The 22,310-nt window shown below is 45.0% G+C and overlaps 1 long non-coding RNA gene across 1 annotated transcript; it reads left to right on the forward strand.

The window, feature by feature from the left end:
- Positions 1-11,450: 11,450 nt before the first annotated feature.
- On the forward strand, positions 11,451-13,834 carry LOC117286333. The gene is made up of 3 exons (XR_004517460.1): positions 11,451-11,608; positions 11,969-12,098; positions 13,801-13,834. It is a non-coding gene; the product is annotated as an uncharacterized LOC117286333 (long non-coding RNA).
- Positions 13,835-22,310: the final 8,476 nt, after the last annotated feature.

Here is a 22,310-nt window from a genome sequence, read left to right on the forward strand (position 1 = left end):
AAACTGGGTATCAAGCATGGCCAAAGGTGAAGAAATAGGAAACCCGCTGGGAATGTTAGCTGGAATTATAGGCATGTGCCACCACCCATGGCTCATTTATGCGTATTTAACAAATAAGCAAAAAATAATACTGGGTGCTAAGAGAAGATACAAAATTGCAGGAGTCCTATGATAAGAGGAGGAAGTTGAGATTGAGGATGAGGTGAAGAGTTGAAAAAACAAAGTCAGTGAGCCCTGTCTACGCTAATGTAGTGTGTCTTGAACCACAGAGTATGGCTGATTCACTCTGAGCAGAAAACTACACAAAACACAACTTGGGTTAATGTTTAACGCATGTAAAAAGAGAGCTCCTACAAGGGCTGGTGAGCACCCTGAGGCCTCCTGTGTGCTCACAGGTGGCAGAGGGGTGGTCACTCGGTGCGGGCATGGGAGGCAGCCTGGGCAGCAAAAAGGGAAGTTGGGTATCCTGGAAACTTCAACTACCTGTGATCTCTCCCATTGGCTGGTGCCATTCTAGGGTCATGAATGTCATGGCCTTGACTCACTCTAATCAGACACTCAGCTTCTCCGAGGCATTACTAGGGCATGGGATTTCCCAGAGATTGTCACGGCAGGGTGGTTTCAATCTGTCATTAACCTGCTATCATCCTGGCGCTTCCTCAGCACAGTCAGATGTGGGGACAAACATTCCTCCAGCCCCTCTTATTTCTGCTCTCAGTGCCAAAAACTCTCAACAGAAAGAGCTTGTTATACAATTGAGGCCCCAACAGCCCAGATTATTTGTCATCTGGAGGGACAGAGGGAAGTGGTTCAGAATGACACTGGTAACGATGCCCATAGCCTGTTCCTGAGGAATGAAGGGGTCAGGGAGAGATGACAAGTTACCTGCTGTCCCCTACATCCCGCATCACCTCTGCCTCCTTTGTTCACCCTCTCCTTCCAAGGACTCCTGTATCCAATGCTGAGTACACAGCACCTGCCGTGTTGGGCACTATGCTGCCTGCCTGGAGCAGATTATCTTATGGGGAACAGGCAGTCAGTGTGCAAAGCAAGACAGGCATGTGTAAGTGTGACAGTGCACTAGTCCTCAGAGGTGGGCAGCTGCGTTAGATGGCGAGGAGTCACAGGTGACTTCTTGGGACTGAAGCTCTGGGAGCTGAGTCTGGGAAGACAGATGAAGTCATCAAGATGGGAGCAGTGGGGGAGAGGATCCTGCAGCAGAAAAGAGCAATTGCAATGGCTTGGTGCCTGGAATAGCGTGAAGCACCAGGAGGCCGGCAGTAGTTCATGTGTGTGGTTTCCAATCACAGGAAGAGCCCTGGGTGTAAGGCCTTAGGTCTGACCTCCTCCCTGAAGGCTATAGCAGGTACCCCAGAGCTGTCGTGTCCCTTTCCCCTGAAACTTGGACTATCCGTTTACAGCGGCCTTCCCTGCATTGTTTTGGTTTTGGTATGAGGGCCTCATTTCTCAGCCTTAACTTGTAGAGGGACCCAGAGAGCTGATGTGTCTCATCTCAGTGGGCCTTTCAGGTGGAGGGCACACAGGGACAGCCGGGGCCATGCTGAGAACCAGCTCCGTCCATGTGTGTCAGTCTGAGAGTGTAGTAGGCAGACCGGGGGACTGGGGAGAATCGCAGCCTATGGTCACCAGGCTCTAAGATGGTGCCCAGCAATTTCTATCACCTGGTTCTCATGTCCTTGTATCATCTCCTCCAACACATCATCAGAGTGGTCTGCGAGACCAACAACATAAAGTAGATGTGATGTTATATGCCTTTGAATCCAGCTCAAAGACATTATCGTGCCTGCCTTAGTTTCTCTTTCTTTCTTTTCTTCTTTCCTTCCGTCCCTCCCTCCTTCCCTCCCTCCCTCCTTTCTTTCTTTCTTTGTTCCTGTACCAGGGATTGAACTCAGGACCTAGTGCTTGCGAGACAGGTGGTGACACCACTGAGCTAAATCCGCGGCCCTCTGCCTTAGTTTCTACTTTGGACTGCTTGCTCTGGAAGAAGCCAACTGCCATCCTCTAAGGACACACATGGAGCCCTCTTGGAGGTCCACATGGTGAGGAACCTGCCAACGGCCATGTGAGAAGTCACCACAGGTGTGGATCCCCTGACAGCAGCTCTGTTCAACATCTTGACCATGGCCCTAGAACCACTCAGTGTAGTGGTTTCCAAATTCCTGACTCTCAGATACTGTTAGAGATGATACATGTTTTTGGTTGTTTAAGCTGCTCAATTGGAAGGTAATTTGTTACATAGGACTAGACAATTTACTTGAAGTTCTTAGCAGCTCCAAATGGTCCTCCTTGCCTGCATGTTTGGGAAGGCTTCCAGTCGGGGGGCTTTGCCTCCTCTGCCAGACAGGAAATATTGGGGTTCCTGAAAGATCAGAGCCATGCCTTTCTTCACTCTTCAGATACTTTCCTTTTATGGGACCAAAGTTCCAACAGCAGATGTGGAAAGAAATCTTAAAGGACCTTCTCTTATCTGTCTGAGGCAAAGTTTTACCACAATCCTCCTCCCTGCCCAGAAGTCTCCAGTCTTGGGGACATTCCAAAAACTTATACAAACAAGTCACACCAAAGCCATCCACCTTTTGAAACCTAATAGTCCCTCCTTTTGTAAAGTTGGTATGTGAACCTTTACCTCTGGCCATTTAGCAAGAGTGTCCTTGTATAAGAAGGGAACTGACTGTCTGTTCTGTAATTAATCTTACCAGTTAATTCACAGACCCTCTACTCGAACCTAAAATGGGAAAAGAAAAGTTTTTTCTCCCAACACTTTCAAATCAAAGAAATCCCCAGGGAGGGAGTGGGAAGTTCTACAGCCCTTTGCACTGAGTCCTTTCTCTGGTCCAGTGAACTTTCCCTGAGAGCAAGCTCTGCTAGGGGGAGGCCCCAGGGGCTCACCCTCCTCTTTCTGGTGGGTGCAGATGGCCAGAAATCTACAGAAACCTTAGGTCACAGTTCTAGCACTTTTTCATACAGAGGGCTGTATCTCCTGGCCAGTAGCAGCTATCTTTGGAGTTTTTACTGTGTTTACTCTGGTCAGGCTCTGCCTTAAGTCCTTTGCCTAAATGAAGACATTTAATTCTCAAAACATGAGGGAGATGTTGCTATTATCTTCATTTTTACAGATAAAGATCCTGGGGCACCGGAAAGCTAATCAGTTTGCCCAAGGTCACACCTTGAATGAGTGGCAGAACTGGCCTGGTTCTGTGCTTTGCCCCAAGATGAGAACCGACCCAGTAACCATGTGGTGAGTATTCTGGACCACTGGGGTGCTGTTTCTTGGTGAGGCTTCCTGGGGCTGGGCAAGGTTTTGTATTTTGGCTCTGGCTATGGGAAAAACAGAGGTCCACATTCAAGCAGAGCATTATCACCTCATGAGGGAGCCACGCTACATCCTTACTAGGGTCACCCATAGGTGTCCCTCTTCCACGGCTACCCTCTGAAGGGTTGGCCAGCCCCCTGCCAGCCCTTCCCCTTTCCTGCTGGGATGTCCTCATTTCCCCATCTTCTTAGACCACTGCTTTTCAACTCAGGGCAACTTTGCACCCCAGGGAACATGTGGCAATGTCTAGAGACATTAATGATCGTCACCACGAAAAGGCTACTATCGGTGTCTAGGGAGTAGAGGCCTGAGATGCTGCTAAACATTCTCAAGTGCATAGGACAATGGCTCACAACAAAGAATAATCTGGCCCAAAATGTCAACAGTGCCACACTTGAGAAACTGATTTGGGTCCACCTTGCGGCATCCTCAGGCCGAGGACACCTCCTGTACCTTTGGATTCCCATTACAGGGGTATGGTTCTAGGGTCTGCGGAACCATACACACATCCTCACTTCAGCCCTTCTCACAACACAAGAAGGACTCAGTCCGTACGCCAGCCCCAGTTCTTGCGAATAAAATAAGGTCTTTGAGATAGTGACTGATACAGCTGACATTATTTTATAACAGTCTCTGTCTTAAGCCCTTTATATATTTATCTTGTCATTCTCATAAGCCAGGCTCTGATGCTGTCTTTTATCATCCCTACTTCACAGATTGGAAAACTGAGGCTTTTTGTAATTCTCAAGGAATTCGAGAAATTGGGGATTAAAAAGGTCAGGTAATTTGCCAAAGGTCACATAGTTAATAAGTGACATGCAGGCTTTTAGCTTCCGAGGTACCAACTGATTGATTGATTTTGGCTTTATTGTTTTTTGGTTTAGGGGTTTGCTATGTAGCCCAGGCTGGCCTTAACTGCTGCTGTCCTCCTGCCTCAACCTCTCAAGTGCTGGGATTGCAGATATGTGTCACCACACCTGGCTGATATATTTATATACAGGCAAAGAAAAGATGGTACGTTCCCAGGGAGACCTAGCCCAGTGTCTACCCTGGCTCGCTCATGTCCTTCCAGCGGGACACAAGGATCAGAACCCCACATTCCATGGCACAGTTACAGCCAAGGCTGTCAGAGACAGCTGAGGAAGCCTTGGGCTGCCTTGTTCTTAGAAAGAAGGGGGTCAGTGAAGAGAATGGAAGAGGAAGGTCCATTTTGTACAGGGATAGTTGGGACCCAGAGGACAGAGCAGGGAAGAGAAGGACAGGAAGGGTGGACTGGCAGCTTTTTGTTATTTATTACAACACAGGAAAGAATGGGAGGTTTGTTTCTTAGCCATAAAACCCTCCTTTGATTTCAATGCATATCAGAGATAAATGAGTCACTCTTAGGCCTCAGAAATTAATGATTGTTCTAATTATCACCCCAAATGACCTTCCAGCATTAGTAATTCCCGCCACTCCCTGTAAAGTGGCTGTGTCAGGGTTTGCCTGGGCCTGAAGTGGGTTAAATATCTGTGATTCCCGTGACCGGCATTCATTCCCCATTCCCAGCCTCACTTCAGGGAAATGAAACTGGTCCCTGCTCCTAAGGACCAAAAATAGTTAGAGTCAAACTCCAGCTTCTAGGCTTGCTCCCCCTGTCTTTGCCTTCAAACCCAGGAGCACTAGGTAAGTGAGCAGCTTCAAGGCCCTGTCAAATCCTGACCTGGAAAGGACAGTCCCCAAGGTGTTTGCAGGGTGCTGGCAGGAGCCATCTGACAGAAAGGGCTTTTGTGCTAAGTTCACATCTGACTTCTTCCTCTGGCCCCTTCCTATTCAGGGTGGGGAAGAGCTTTGAAGTTTCTTTTGTCTGTTTGTTTTCATAGCTCTGATCCTGTACTGGAATGAGCCTGCAGTCCTGCCTATCCCTGGAGAAAAGTCTTAGCAAAATACTGCAAGCTCCACCCACCATCCCCAAACCACTGCCTGCTTGTTCCCTAGGCTAAAATGCTTGGGAGGTGGAAAAGGTCTCAGAACCCCCACCAGGAGTTCTCTCTCACAGGATTGCCCGTGATCCTGCAGGACTGAACCTGAGGGCAGGCACTGCAAGACGAGGGTGCTGTGGGACGGGGAGGACCATATAAGTAGAGGGTGGATTAGCAAGATGCTCTCGCAAAGCCTCCCAAGCTGCCAGCCAGGCTCTGAACTGCAGGATGATGGGCTCTGGTCCAGAGAGAAGGCAGGAGGACTCAGCCTTTCTGGGCACTGCGCTTTGCAAGCTCAAATATCAATTTCAGGGTCTGTTTCTGTAGGCTTCAGGAAAGCTTACAGTGTTTCTCAATTCCAATAGAAAGTCAGTGTTGTGGGGGGCAAGAGAAGGGTAGAGAAGGTGGAGGGTAGAGGGAGAAGGAAATGGAGAAGGGAAAGAAGGAAGAGAAGGCAGAGTGGGGAAAGGGGCTGCTTTTTAAAGACTCTGAGCAATGGTACCATCTTGTGGTTGTAAAGAGAAATCACAACCAGCTCCTCAACCAAGCGAGCAGTGCCCACCCTATCTGTAACTCCAAGAATGCAGCCATGGTTCCAGTTTCTACCCCAGGCGATATCTTCTCCTCCTCATCTAGCCCCCAGGCTGCATCCGTTTCCACATACCTCTCCATCGAGTCAGTAATTTGTGAGGTGAAATACTTGCTGCTTGGTATCTAACTCAACCCCAACTATTTCATTTTATTTTTTGTTTTTTGAGACAGAGTGTTGCTCTGTAGTTCAGGCTGGCCTTGGACTCACTCTGTAGCCCAATCCGGCCTTGGACTTCTGATGATCCTTCTACCTCAGCCTCCCAAGTGCTGGATTACAGGTATGCACCATCACGCCCAGCTTCAACCCTAACTTTAGATCCACTCACTCATTCAGTAAATATTTACCAGGCTCTTATTATGTATTGGACATTGTCCTAAGACCAGGGGACCTGACTGAAAACAAAAATGTCTCAATGTTTGCATCTTAATGTTTTTCGCTAGGGAGATAAATCAGACTCATAATTATAAAATCTAATGGGAAGTAGTAATAGTGCAGTGAAGGGAAATAAAGCTGGGGAATTTAGGCTGTTTCAGATGATCAGGCTTGTTTTGTAGAAGCAGATAGAATTTGTGCAGAGGCTTTCTGACTATTGAAGCTAGCATGGAAATCAGATATATTTCACTATCTGGGCCAGAGTATTCTCTTTTATTTTTCCTTTAATTTTTAAAAACTTTTCTTTTACTTTTAATTTTTTTCAGAGTTTTCTTTCCTCAAGCTATTGGTGTCTCTTCTGTGGCATACCTGTCTTTGCTCGTACTGAAGATCCAAGATCTCCAATAGAAGATCTCCATCAAGACATCACAGTTTAAATCTTTACAAAAAATAATAAAAGTTTTCAGTTAGGAGCCAGTTTCTGTTCTGGGCAGCGCCCTCTGCTCCACACTCAGTGGTGTTTCCAGGTAAACTTACAGAACCCCACTAGGAAGCTTATCTGAGAGAGGGAGGCAGGCCGAGTGTTTCTTTTTTTTTAAAAATTAATTTTATTGGTACATTTTAGGTATACAATATAATGACATTCATCATTGGAGATTTGTACCCTTACATAATATATATTGGTTCTTATTTTGTCCCCATTCCCCTGCCCTCCCTTCATCCCCTCCACCCCTCCCTATTTACAAAGACCTTATTTCCATTTTCTCATTTTCTCATATTAATTCCATCCCTTCTTTCCCCCTCCCACTTTCCATTCCCTTTTAGATCTTTTCTTCCTATTTCACATTGTCTATTATGAGAAACTGAAGGCTGTGTTCCCTACAGGTCAAGGAGCTGGTTGCTTACAAGTAAAACTGTTCCAAAAGAGATTGTTGTCAGGGCCCATTTGGCATAGGAGTCAACAAGTAGGAATCAAGTATTTCCCAAACAGCTCTGGGGTGGCTGAGATGACTGGTTTCATCAGGTTGCTTTAACTCAGGAGGCCACAAATGCCTGCAGCAAGAAATCTGAGGACTTGCAGCCCTTTCTTCATTGATGTGTCATGCACGCCCACTTCATACCTGAGAAACCCAGCCCAGCAAGGCAGGCTGGTGTGTGGGCTGGATCTTTTACCAGAGAGTGCAGATAGCCAGACCACCAAAATAAAACAAATAAGGCCGTATATATATTATTTGGATGTAAGACAACATCTTCACAATAGATCCAGTCTTTTCCTTTTTGTGGTTTCAGTGACTGCTTAATTTGGGTAAATGGTTTTAGTAGATCCATCCAAGAGGAAGTCATCTGAGGAGAAAGTGTAACTTGTTCCTCATAACATTCTGTATGTTGTACAGCTGAGTTGACAGCAGCTGCAAGCTCTGGTGGGTGGACTGTCTCTTGGGTAAGACTGTTGCTGCAGATGCTATCTGTGTTTTCATGCCTGGGTCTGAGGCAAGGCCCTGATGGAGCCTTTACCTTTTAGCTGAGCCTGTACCTTGGCCTATGTTCATGAAAGGAAGGTCATTCATTCATTTCTGCCTTGAGGCCAATCCTGCCGGACAGACCTGAATCAGAAACCACAGTAAAACTTGCTTGAAGTCAAATTGTTGGCAAAGAATTATTTACCTGTCCTCTCCCTGCCACAAAAAATAGGCCAATCATTGCCACCTGACCAGTGAAATTTCCAGTGGCATTTGCTTCTGGGATTTTTCACTGTTAGCAAGAAAAGCCAGGGATTTATCTCAAAGGTACTGCTGCCTGCCTTGCAAGCAGAAGGTCCGAAGTTCGATCCCCAGTAGCAAAAAAAAGAAAAGGCAGGAAAGGCCTGAGGGAGTGGTGGTGATTTGAGCCTGGCACTGTTAGCAGGGGCATGGGACAGAGATCCTTGGATGTTACCTGTGAGACAATAAATTGTTGCATCATTTCAGGAGGCTAATTTGGTATATGTGTCCTTCATAGGGCATTCTTGTTTATTAATTACTATGAATGTTTGAGATTAGCCTGAAAAATCTTGCTTTGATGAATGAATAGTATAGTCACCCAGGCTTTGGGATGCTTTAGGGTATGCATTCTAAGAATGTACAAAAATATAGCTTCAGGGGTGTTTACCATAGGTCTACTGGGCTTAAAAAAATTAGAAATAACTAGTGTGCTCAAAAATAGATGAACTAAATTGGTCAAATAAATGATGTCCAACAATCCCACTGGAGATTCCCCTTTTTTTCTTTTGACTCATTCTCATTATTCTCTTATTGCTTCCCTTTTCATCTATTCTAACCATCTTGGGCTGCAAAATAAATCTTTCCCAACAACGCGTGCATACACACCACAAGCGTGCATTCATGCACAAGTTATCTGGAGGTAAATACAAAACCACGGGGTTCACATGGAGGTTAATGGTTGCAACCCTTTTACTTTGATGAAATTACAGCCTGCTTCAAAGATAACTTCTCTCTTCTTGCTTTAGAAAGTGAAGTATGTTGATTTATTTTATTTTTTTCTTTTTTTAATACAGGGTCTACCAATTTTGCCCAGGTTGGCCTTGAATGCATGATTCTCCTGTTTTAGCATTTTGAGTAGCTGGGATGACAGCCATGTGCTACTACACCTGGCTAGCATGTTGATTTCTTATTGCTGTTGGACTAGGCAGGTGTGTTAGGTTTCAAAATACCTGCAATATTAACTCGTAAAAGGAAAAGGTTTATTTTGGCTCATAGGTCTAAGGTTGCAGTTCATGATTAATTTTCCCCTTGGTTCTGCATCTGTGGTGAAGCAGCATGTAGTGGCACAGGTGGGTGGTAGAGGAAAACTGTTTACCTGTGGCCAGGAAGCAAAAGAAAGAAAAGGAGCCAGAATCTTAAAGGTCCCTTCAGAGGCATGCCCCCATGGCTTTAAGGAGTTCCCACCTGGCCCTGCTCACAAAGTTCTACCACTTTGCAGTAGAATCATGAGCCTTTAACACGTGGGCATTTAGCATCTGAACTGTAGCAGCTGACAGTGCTTTGCGAATGTTAGAAAGCACCAGAATTACTTGGAGGGGTTGGGTAGAGGCTTTTTAATTAGGCAGTTCCTGGACCTCCTTCTCCAGAGACTCAGAACTGGAAGATTTGGGGTAGGCCAGGGAATCCCCATTTTTAACAGCCATGCCCTTCTGTACTGAGCAGTTTGAATGCAGACTATCTTCTGGCCATTCTGTTGGCAGACATTGGCTTCTGCCTTAGCCAGAATCAGGGACACTTGACCTGAAATGCTGTCAATCTCCAGGTGTTTTTCTCAGAAAACCATTAAATGAAGTCCTGTCCCCTGGGCTTTCAACATGGGCCTGAGGAGAAATCAATCTTCATTGAGGCTTGAAGTTCTGGCAAGGACTATCCCTCCAGAGAGAAAGGTCAGGCAGGCTCCAGCCCAGGTATTCTAAACTTGTCCACTCTCTTTAATGTTGAGTTTGATAAGAGAGAAATTCTGAGCTGTCCTAAGTTTAATTATAGGGTGGAAAGACAGAGAGGAGAGGTGAGGAGGGTTAATCAGCTAACAAACAATAGGTCACCAATAAAAGAAGTATCTTAAAACCTTAAGTCTAATCCTATGGTGGCCACATCCTGTTTACTGTAGCAACCAGTTGGAAGCTATAAGTACCTCTCATATCCACCGCTCTCCTGTCCCAAACCTGTCCCCTGCTTATCCTGCTCCTCTTATCTGTACTCAGTGTAGGTTCAGTGTGAAAAACTCATGCCTTACTTCCCCAGTTCTCGTTACCAAAAAGAAAAAAAATGTGCTTAGCTCTGGTTTGGTGGACATTTTCCAACTGCTACCTAGCCCTGCTGTTGGTGGTTGTGGGAAACTGTTCCAGGTCCTGGTCCTTTTCTTACTGGCTCACACCTGTAACAGCTCCACAAACACAAAATCCCTTCATTCCTGGAGTTTGGGGTTAACAGGCTGGATGGAGAATCTTGATTACAGGTTGGATGAAGACTTCTGCATTTGCCCACAGAGAGGTGGAAGAAAGAGCTGATGCTTGCTGCAGATACATGAAGTGGCTTAGTCACCAGCCTGCCATCAGCAGACCTCAGGCTAGGGCCTGACCCTGGTGGCAGAAGCTGTGGGAGTCATGCCCATAGGCCATGGAGCCAGCAGCTGGAGTAGACACATTCTGGCTGGGGCTTCACTCAGGCATCATGCACGCTTGCCTACTTGGCCAGACTGTGGAGAGGAATTAGCACTGGACATCTTTGGCAAGGTCTGTTGACATGACGCTTGTTTGCATACCCCATGGAACAGATATCTTGGCCAGTGTCACTCTGGGATCACTAGTTGTTGGGGCATGTTGGCTATAATACCAAGGAAAGAGCTAAATTTTTATTGTTCTTAACCCAATGCTATGAAAAGCTGACACTTAGAGCTAGGGGCTGGTGGTAGAGGGGGAGCCCAGGATTCCTGCTTGGGATTGATGTAGTTGGGGGAGAGAAATGAGGTCATTCAGTTAATAAGCCTGGCTCTGTGGTCTTAGGGATGCATAGAGAGAGGGTCCCTGGCCTCGCAGAGTTTTATCTGTGTATGTAAATAGTTGCAGATGTGTGCAAACTGAAATACTTGCTAGGTTGCTGGGGACACAAAGGGAGGGAAATAAACCTAACTTTAGTAGTCAAGGAACACTTCACAGAGGAAGACACCTCTACACTGGGTAAGCAGGAATCCAAAAGTTAGGAGATGGCCTTCTTGACAAATCAGTAAGGGTGAAGGCCTGGAGATGGGTGCAGCCGGTCTCACTTGTGGCTTTGAGGATTCTGCCAAAATGCATATAAGGTGCTTGGCTCAGAGCATGGCACTGCTTGTTGGAGAATTGTGGTGAGTTCTGACCGGATGGGGGCAGCCTGAGAGAGTCCTGCTGACAGGAAGGCTCATGTCTCAGAGCCAGGTCATTTGTGCCAGGCTAGGGGTTTGGTGATGGTGGGCCAGGGAAGGTTTATCAGGTGCTGCCTTAGACTTGCATGCTGGGAAGATCAGCAGCAGCTACATGGAGGGGCCAGGACTGAACAGGTACCGGTCAGGAGCCATCAGGAGCATGAGCTGGCCATTCAGTCTGAGGAGTTGGACAAAGCCAAAGGAGTTCAAATGGGGAAATATAATATCCATAGGGTCACGTGGTGCTGAGAGCCTGGAGAAACATGAACAGAAAGATGCCCAAAGTTCTGCAGAGACAAAGATAAAGACATCTGTACGTTATCTACAGAGCCAGCAAAATGCAGTCAAGGAATGAAGCCCCAGGCTGGAATCTGACTTGGCAATTTAAAGATCTGACATCAAGGGAAGGTGAGTCAACTCATTAACTTACTTAGGCCCCTAAATGCAAGGTAGATCAGGTCTGTGTTTGTGTATGGGGGGCTCTCAGCAGCACTCTCTGGAAGCTAGTCAGAACCTGGACAAAATCTGGTGTGCAGACTTTGCTGGGAAGTAAAATTTCCTAAAGCAGAGTCTGTTCACCTTGCTTGTATTGTGAGGAAATAAAGCTGGGCTTCTATAATCATGCACATTACCTGGTCTTTTCCCCAGAAGTTAGACTTAATGGATCTGACTGGAGCTCAGTGATCTGTGTAGTGAATCCCAGTGGTTATTTCTGAGAAATCTGGTGAATCCAGCCTCCGGGAAAACTTTCTTTTTTTTTCCTTTTAGGTCGAGAAGGACCTGAAACTAAGTATTGTATACAAATGATTTTTAAAAATACAAATACTATTAACTCTCTTAAGAATACTCTATGGGTACTTGGTGTAACAAATGGAGAGGAATGAGACCACTTGAGCAGGTTAGTGAAAACAGACTTTATTCACTTGGGCAGTGGTGGACTGATGGCAAACAAGAGGCTGTCAGTACTGAACAAAGAAAAGGAGGAAGCTTTATAAGGGATGGGAAGAGACATCTGGCCTATCTACCATGTATAGGGGGTTAGGGTCTATGCAGTGATCAGGGCAGAGGTATGGATATTTTCAGATGAATTGGCATTGAAAAGATTCTGTATTTTATAGTTGTTGTCTTTGTGTTAGGAACATTTCATCCTGTGTTCTGTGTTCTGTCTGTCCCGCGATGGCATGGTTTTTGTCGGGCAGAGACAGCACCTTCATTGGCTGCCTGTTTCATTGAGGTTTTTTGTATCTTGTCAAACTGTAGCTTGAAATTAAAGCGCATATTCATTAACCATTTCACAACCAGGTCAAGACTGACACTTGACATTTTAAGTGCTTGTAGATTTGAACAGAATTTGATAGAATGGGTGATACTTATAATTTAAAAGTAGAAGTATAATTGAATAACTGAGTTAAATTTGTGATTTTAAGTCGAAAGTTTCATAAATTCACGTGTGATATTGGAAGAATCAGAATTTTAGTTACTATATTTATCCTTCTTTCTTCTTCTTTTGGTACCAGGGATTCAACTCGGGTCCTTGCGCTTGCGAGGCAGGCAGCAGAACCACTGAGTTAGATCCCTGGCCTTATATATATATTTATCATTTTAACTTGTACATTTATAGACTTTAAATAATTGGTAAGATTTTGACAATTGTGTTTGACAAAGAAATTATATATATATATATGTAAATATATATAAAAACTTTATATGTATAACAAATATTTGAATGTATTTAAGCTTATAAATGGGATAAAATATTAATCAAAGATATATAGATGTTTGCTATAATTTGCTAAAGTTATATATAGAGGGGAAAAAATCTGTAAAAGAACTTAAGAGCTAAAGGAATCTCTTTTTTTCCTCTGCTTTTGCAGTGCTGGGGAACAAACCCAGGGCCTGGAGCCTATTATATAAGCACTCTAGCATTAAGCAACACCCCCAGATCCCCTAAAGGAAACTTTTTGGTAGACAAATGGGTAAACCAAATGTAGTATATATGTATAATGGAATGTTATTCAGCTTTGTTAAAGGAAATTCTGATGCAAACTGTGATATGGATAAACATGGAGGACGTTATGCTAAGAAAAACGAATGAGTTGTAAGAAGTCCAATATTGTTTGAGGTAACTAGAGTGGTCAGATTCATAGAGACAAAAAATGGAATGGTGGTTGCCAGAGATTGGGGGAAGGAATGGGAGCTAGTATGTCATGGGCACAGACTTAGTTTGCAGGTGAACAAGTGTGTGGATGGACGGTGGTAATGCTACCAAAACCGTGTGAGTGGACATACTTAATGTCACTGCACAACATGCCACTTAAAAATGATAGTCTTCATCTTCTCTGTCCAGCTCAGTTCCTCCACATCTGCCCCGGCTCAACCCTTAGCTCTGTAAGAACTCTACCTACTGAAAACGTTGCCCAAGAGAGTGTCTCACAGTATTATTGGTGATGTAGTAAAAAACTCATGTCAGGTTAATATTTATTTATAGTAAATCTTTTAGTTGGAGGATAAAAAGCCAAAGGAAGTTTAAAAAATTGATAATGCTAAAGATATATTGATTTTTAAAACCAGAATTATTTTGTATAATCTTTTCCATGCAGAAAACCACCCGCAAGGGCTCCTAAAATCCCATTGAACATGGAATATTATTATAGGTAAGTGGGAATTCTGGGGCTCTAATTCAGGCAATTGAAGAATGGATGGAGAGGAAAGGGGCACACAGAGCAGTTGTCACCCGAGGTAGAAGAGTAGGGAAGAAGCAGATAGCTCCTGCTGTGGGGAAAGTAGAAACTTCTTACTTGGCAGCCAGTCTGATACATGGGAGCGGTGCTCAGAAACACCCTGGAGAGGTAAGAATGTGAGAGAATCTAGAATGGGGAGCAATAAAAGTCCTCTGCATTCCACAGAGAGGACCAGGAAAGAATGGTAGAAAGATGAGCGACCTTGACCAAGGACATAATTCTGAGGCATGTGAACATTTTCAGAGTGGTCAGAGTGAAAGAGTGGGAGATGGCAAGATTCGCTCAGTGTAATTTCAGGCCCCAAAATTCCTCTGCACCCCGCCACCATCTCTTTCTCCTCCAGAGCTTTGCCATACCTGGAATTCCTCATCCCAGGAAAAACTGTGGCCGTGAGGCTTTGACGTCCTACTCCAGGCATCATGGAAGGAGAGGTGACACAGAACTGAAGTCACACAAAGATGTGAAGGACTGACTCTAATGCGTCTCCTGTGAGTAGGTCCTTGTGGGAAAGGAGGGTCCCTCCAATGTCTGAGTGAGAGCTGATGGGTGTGGAGGTCCCAAGGAGGTCCCAAGGAGGGATAAAGGTTCAGAAAAGGGAGGCTGGAGGCACAGGTGACTCCATATCGCCTTGTAATCACCCCAGGGGAATTCCTGGTCTCACACTGCCCAGGTGTGGATGCAAGGTGCTCTGAGAGATATTAAATGGGGAGGAACCTCTAGGCTTGTCTTCCTCTTTCCTGAGGGACTGGGGGTGAATGGGAAAAAAAATGACTCCATGAAGTTTGCCTTGATCTTCAATGCTTTTTGATCTTTCATGCCCCCTGTATTGGTTTCATCCAGCTGTGGCTGGACATTTTGCTCTCATTGGATAATGAACCATTGCATAATTAGTTAATTACCCCTGAAGCCAGAGCTGCCCCAAAGGAGGAGGCTCTTAGGCCCTGGAAGAAGGCAACTATGCAGGGGTTGTACAGGTACCACATGCAGGGCCCAGCCTGCCACCAAATCCTCTTGGGGAGCCCTATGTGAGGTGGTCATCCAGGAGTGGGTGGCACTGTCTTATAACCAGTTCAGGCTATGGAAGTTTGCTTGAGATTTGGGCAGCCCGAAGAAGAGACCCAGAGCTGTGGACTGGATTTGACATCTTTATTCTCAGGTGCTGCTGTATTTATTTGCCCAGCTGCTCTACCTGTCCAGCCACTCTTGCTGCTCTCAGCCACTACACACAATAGTGGCTGCCTGCCAGTAGCAGACCTTCTGTGGGGAGAGTGGTTATGTAAATTATTTACGCTGGGATGGAGAAATGTGCTGCACTGGAGTCCTGTTGACCCGCTGCCTGGAGTCTTGTTGACCTGCTGCCTGAATAATAGTCATGGCCTGAACTATAGTCAGCCTGAACTGACTGAACTATAGTTCATAGCCTGAACTTCAGTCGTGCCCCTGTTGGGCTTTCATTTTCCTCTTGTACTCCACCCCCTTCAGGCTGATGGTTTAGTGGATATGCAGGCCCACAGACCTGACCTTTGTACTCACATGTCACAATAGCAGCACAAGGAGAACCTTCATAGGCCACAGTGAGAGCACATAAGTGTTCTGCAAGAATTCTCTGTTCTGTATGCCCATGCATACAGTAACTTCGGGGGACCAGGCATCTAAGACCCACGGAATCACACCGGGTTCATACTATAGCCTCTCTCCCCAAAAGGCTAAGAGAGCTAACTTGCGACAGTGTAGTACCTTTATTTGCCATGACAGTGTCCATTTTACCTGTTCACCCTCTTTTGTGTAGCTTATCTCTCATAGGTCTTGCCATATGGCCTGGCCTCACATGGGCAATGGCCAACCAGCCAATCTGGGGCTTTCCACATAGATAGCCGTAATATATCAGGTCTCTGTATATTGCTCAACTGTCAGTGCATATGGTACAGGGGCCTCCTCTTGGGTGATCATCACCGACATGGCTCTCAGCTCAGCCCCACCGACTGTTCTGCCTAGTACAAGTATTATACTACATGGTGTCTGTTTCCAGCTGCAACAGCTCTCTATCCTGTGATAGACAGGATCCCGCAGCTTGACCCATCGGTATACCAGGCACTTGCTGGTACTGATACTGGTGGTATTCTATTGGCCTTAACACCTACTGTACTCCACAGAAAGGGGACTCGTGGAGCACTCTGTTACTCTAAATACGACCTCTAATTGGCTTAAGCGACCCCTATCTTGGGGACAGATACCTATGAGTGCAGCTACTTGACTTCCGGATGGGTGGTTAGCACCTTCATGGGAACCTCCCTGGTGATTGACTCACAAGCCTGCAAAGCTGTGTATATAGCTGCTGGCTGTTTCTGTGAGGGGATAGTGGACTTCTACCCCCTGCCTTTTTTTTTTTTTTGAGACAGGATCTCACTATGTAGTTCAAGCTGGACTTCAACTCACTATGTATTCCAGGATGGCCTCAAACTCACTACAATCCTCCTGCCTCAGTCTCCTGAGTGCTGGGGTTACAGGTGTGTACCACCACGCCTGGCCTCTACCCTCTTATAGAATTGTGATCAAAATCTTGCAGGCATGTGTAGCGTTCCATGCGCTGCCACAATCCCCAGCTGAAGCCTTTGGTGGTTACATGAACACCCAGTTCATAGGGAAACCTGGGTTTATGCCTGCTGCACCGTCCATTTTGCTTCATGAAATACTTCCTCATCATCTTCTGCTCAATTCCAGGCGGTGCCCTTCTAGCTTAGTTATCCATAGGGACTGAGTTCCTTGATTCTTTTTGTGCCTCCTAGCATCTCAAAGTGTTGCCAGCAGTGCTCCTGAGAATGCACTGCAATTGCCTCTTCTGCCTTGCCTTGGGCTCACTCCCAGCTTTTGATTTGCCTCCTGGCTCCCGGGTACTGCCAATTCCAACTGCTCCAGTATCCTCAACTGAGCTCCTCCCAGCCACCTCTTCTGCTGCTGTCAGGCAATGCCTGCCCCATGTTCAGCCCCGTATGATGTCCATCACGTCCGTGTACTCATGGTCTCTGGATGTAGTCTCTCCAGATCGTCTGTACTACTATTATAAATCAGTCTGTCCACATGTGCTCTCTGGCCTGATAGACTGCTTCCCTTGTAGCAGCCCCAGCCTGGGCCCCGGATCTACCTCTAGGTCTGATTTAGACCCAGACTTAGTTCTGTTTGCAGCACCAGCATGGACTCCACTGTCTATGTCAGTGAGCTCCATCATCTCGGCAACATGTGCTCTTTCTGGACACAGATTATGAGCAGCATTTATCGTTGCTTCCAAGGTTCCACTGTGGGGCTGGTCTCTTAACTCTTTGCTGTGGATGACTCCTCTTAAGGAAGCTTCCTCCTTAGCCCAGGCTGTGGGGAATCCCACCATAATATGCCAATTTTCTTGCCACCAGTTCAGATCAGGGTGGTTTACTTGAGATTCAGGCAGCCCAAAGAAGAGACACAGAGCCGGGCATGATGGAGCACCCCTGTAATCCCAGCACTCAGGAGGCTGAAGCAGGAGGATTGCTGTGAGTTCGATACAAGCCTGGGCTACATAGTGAGTTCCAGGTCAGTCTCAACTACATAGTGAGACCCTGTCTCAAAAAACAAAACAAAACAAGAAGAGATGCAGAGCTGTGGACTGGGTTGGGCATCTTTATTTTCAGGTGCCACTGTAACTGCCCAGTCACCCAGTTTCCTTATCTGTCCAGTCACTCTTTCAGCTCTCAGCTGCTACACACAATAGTGACTGCCAGTTCCAGATCTTATATGGGGCAAATGTTTACATAAGTTATTTACACTGGGATGAAGAGGTGCACCTGCACAGGAGTCTTGTTGACCACTGCCTCCCAGATTACCGCCCCCACACCTCCAGCATGAACTATAGCTGTGGCCCTCTTGGGCTTTTGTGTTCCCTTACAGGCACCTGGCTATGTTCCTGTGGGAGGGGACACTGGGCTCTGTTGTACCCAGCCAGCGAGTACACCAAATACCTGGACACAGATAAGACTGAAAGAAGTTTATTTCACATGTGCAGACTCCACTCCCTAAGAAAAGTGAAGCCCTGTTACAGGATTGTGTATAGGTTTTATAGGGTTTACAGCTATGACCTCATTCAGGTGATTACATTTGATTTACAGATATAAAAATCATGGTTGTAAGACAGTTAACTTTCAACCCAGATGTAGCAGTTCTTTGCTGTTGGGAAGTCTACCTTAAAGATTCGCCTAGCTATCTATCCTAGCCCATGGGAAGCGGGTGTTCAGGGTCAGGAAAGCAAATGTTAACAATGGTTCTTTCATTTAGACACTTTTACAATCAGATGGCTCCAGTCTCATTGGAGCTCAAGACCTTGCTGTGCCCTGTTATCTAAGGGTAAGACCAAAAGCCTCATTCAGCAATTAGTGCCTTCAGTGCCTATTAGTTCTGAGCTAAACAAAACAAACTGCTATTAGAGACAGCAGAAGCCATTTTACATTGTAACACTTTATAGGTTTTTGCTATTTATAAAAGTTTTCCCTGTCATTCCTCCCTTTGCTTTTTGGGGTAACTCCTTACCCCTTGTTATGTTCATACCAATTTTCATTATTCCACATAATTATCATCTGACAATGTTGGGGAGCAGCTACTCTGATGTATGAGTTTTGTTATCCATTCTTCCATGCAGGGACCAAATATGAGGACGAGCAATATAATCACTTTAGCTCAGTCAGGTCGCACAGCCTCAAATCCCATATTGCACGTGAGCATCTATTCAGGACTGGTTTGGAAGCCCTCAGGCAATGGGGTGAAGTAGAGGGTGGGCTCCCAGGGCCATTTGCAACATAAATGGGGGTGGTGGGAACAGACAATGAGGGGTAAGAAAAGGCCTCTGAGGAAAACAGGTGATTCCTGTTCCTACCAGGAAATCCATCTCCTGCTAGACTTCAGTCCCTTTGAGAGTGGTGAGTGACATTTGTGATCAAGTTGAACTCTTGCTTCATGCCAGCCACTGTGCCTTTAATCTTGTTTAATTCTCAAGTGAGCCTGCAGGAGGGAGGAACAATTTCTTCTTTTCCAAACTTCTACCTATGTTTTTCTGCCAATCAGCTGAGGCTTCCGGAGACTGAGCATGATTACATGACACAAGCTCTTTGGCCTGATATTTGACCTTGGTTTAAGGTGTTTCTTGCCTTGCTTGGTGACATTTCAGGACCATCCTAAGGGCCTAAATGAATGACCCAAGTAAGATGGAGAGCCCTGCCAAGTCTACACTAGCATTTCTGGGGGTGTGTGTGTCTGAGTTAAGGAGAAAATATAGCAGCTTTTCTTGGTTTTGGCTACATGTAGGAATTGCTAAGGGGAGCTTTAAAAATGCTGAGGCTTAGGTGAGTCCCACTCTCAAAGTGTGACTTAAGTGGCTTTGGGTAGAGCCTGGCCGTTTGGATGTTGACAAGTTTCCTAGGTTGTTCTGATGTACAGCCGGCGCTGAGAACCACCCCGGTAATATCTGCTTGGCCACCCAGGGTCTCCATGTGGGACTGAATCCCATCTGTACAGGATTCTGGCACATGTTCTGCCTTTGACATCTATCGTCATGTTGGTCACTAGAGAAAGGACAAAGGAGAAGGCTTATCTTCATGTGTTTCTGGGCGGAGTATTATTGGTTGGCCTGGATTTTGAAGGTTTGAAGGTGAAAATGTATTTTCTAGTGCCATTTTCTTCTGTTGACAGATGTACCTGGAATCATGATCCAGAAGAACAAAATCATGCCCTGATGTTCACCAGTACCACTCAGGGCTCTGCTTAGTGGCCAGTGAGTTCTAGAGGCTGGCTGTCATCTCCGGTGTACTGGACACACAAGTGGCAGGCTGTGTGGACTCTCATTTCAGCTGTAGTTCTGAGCTCTCATAGGAGACACACAGTTGTTCATAACTTGGACTTGCCTTTCTGGTTCTGATCTGAGCTTAAGTGAGGCGAACACATAGAGTGATTAGGAGTACTTGTAACGGTGATCTAGTGTCAAAGCTATGTGAGTAGCTCCATAGATGCCAAGAAAGGCAAGGCATCGCTGGCCAGGGTAATTGAGGAAAGCTGTCCAGAGGAGGTGGGAGTTCAGTCTGAAAAAAATTTAAGTTGATAATGGTCTTCATCAAAGGTTAGTGAAGAGGTTGCAAGAGGGGACGATAGGTTAGGAGCAGAGGTCAGCTGTTATCCAGATGTTATAAAGAGGTATAGGCATGTTGGCCTTCTTCAAATAAGTCTATTCCCGGGGCTTCAGTGGGTAGAGATAAGCCAGGTGATTAGTTCAGCTTTCTATACCAGTGGTTCTCAAAGTGAGGTCCCCAGACAAGTTCCACCATGGTGTCTGGGAACTTGTTAGACATGCAAATTCTCAGGTCCCATCCTAGATCTACTGAAATGGAAATTCTAGGATTGGGGACAAGCAAGTTTTACTTTTTTGCAAGCCCTCCATGTGGTTCTTCTTCTTCTTTTTTAAAAAATAAAATGCCTTTTATTTATCAATTAAAAAGTATATAGGGCCAGGGATTTAGTTCAGTGGCACCACACCTGTCCTGAGTTCAATCCCCGGTACTGGAAAAATAAATAAAATAAAAATTAAAAAAAGTTTTTAAAAAGTATACAAATATTTGATAAAACAACAAAAATAAGGTAAACATAAACACCGATCAAATAAAGTTATACAAGTAAATACACTACCTAGCATTGACTAACAAAACATACTGAAACTATATTAATTTGACATTAGTCAACTTGTACCTCAAAACAAACAAGGATTACAGTGATCATATGATGAAATAAAAGGCAGTTCTCCAACAAGAACCAATAGTTATTAACACATATTTCACTAAAGAAAGAAGCTAGGCACATAAGGTAAAAGCATGAAACTAAAGGGAAAACCATAGATTCACAAATTTCACTGAAAATTTCAAAACACCTCCTTCAGTAATTGATAACTAAAAAATGTACAAAGATCTGCCATGGAACAGTCAAAATCAGCAACATGATGCCTTGAGGGGAGCACCACACTGTATGCAAAAACTGGAGAGCACATAGTCCTCTCAAAATCACAAGAAATACTCACCCAAATAGACCGTACTTATAGCAACAAAACAGACATAGGCAAAGAAAGGCAATCCTGCTGAGTGAGCTCTCTCACTCCATGTTGGAGTGAAACTAGAAATCAACAGCAGAAACATATGTACTTAGAATACAATTACTTCTCTCTCTCTCTCTCTCTCTTTAGTTCTATTATCTGTCTTCTGTTTCATATTTTATTTATATATTAACTTTTTCACATAAGGGAAACCATGAGATGTTTAAGCTTGTGCTTCTGATTTACATCCCTTAACATCTCAAGGTGCATCCATTTCCTACAAATGCTTCAAGTTTATCTTTCTTTGCAGAGGAGTAGTTTTCTAGTGATACCACATTTTCTTTATCCATTCATCTGTTGATGGGCACATAGGCAGTTTTCAAGATTTAGCTGTTATGAATTGTGCAGCTATAAACGCGAGCATATATACATCACTGTGTTATGATATTTTTAGCTTTTTGGGAAGATACGTAAAAGGGGCATAGCTGAGTCAAATAGAAAAATTTCTATTTTTAGTTTTTAGAGGAATCTCCACAAACTGATTTCCTTAATGGTTGTATTGTTTCATACTCCCACCAACAATGAAGTGCTCCTTTCCCCCCACAGCCTCGCCAGCATCAGTTATTGGTTGATTTGTTGATGATAGCCATTCTTTCTGGAGTGAGATGAAATTTTAATGTTGTTTTAATTTGCATTTCTTGAATGGCCAGCAATGTTGAAAATTTTTTCATGTACTTATTGGCCAACTGTATTTCTTCATCTTTAAATGGGAATTTTATTCTGGATTATCCACATGGGCTCAGTTTAATCACAGGGGTCCTCCTACTCCATTTAGGGGATGGAGCGCAGGGTCTCGGTTTAGTGTTAGGCTCACATTACCCCATTTCCCATTTGCAAACATGACCAATCTCCAGCTGGATAGACACCTACCAAACAGACCAGTGCTGACTCCTAAATCTCAGCAGGCAACTTCTCTGCCTGACAAGAAAGTTGTAGACCTTTGCTCAGCAAACTGGTACCCAGTCCTCTCTCCCTCCATGTGGTTCTGATGTTCACCCAACTGTAAGAATCACCCTCCTCTTCTGTCTCCAGCTAAGTGGACTCTGGTTATTATGATTGGAAACAATACGTACATGTGATCTTTTTGGTAACAGGAATCAAACTCAGAGCCTTGCACTTGCGAGGCAGGCATGGCACCACTGAGCTAAATCGTGGGTCCACATGTGTTCTTTTTTTTTTTTTTTTTGAGACAGGGTCTCACTATGATTTAGCATGC

The sequence above is a fragment of the Fukomys damarensis genome, unplaced genomic scaffold (genome assembly GCF_012274545.1).
Source record: "Fukomys damarensis isolate Sample0158 unplaced genomic scaffold, DMR_v1.0_HiC HiC_scaffold_2, whole genome shotgun sequence".
In the NCBI taxonomy this organism is placed as follows: Eukaryota; Metazoa; Chordata; class Mammalia; order Rodentia; family Bathyergidae; genus Fukomys; species Fukomys damarensis.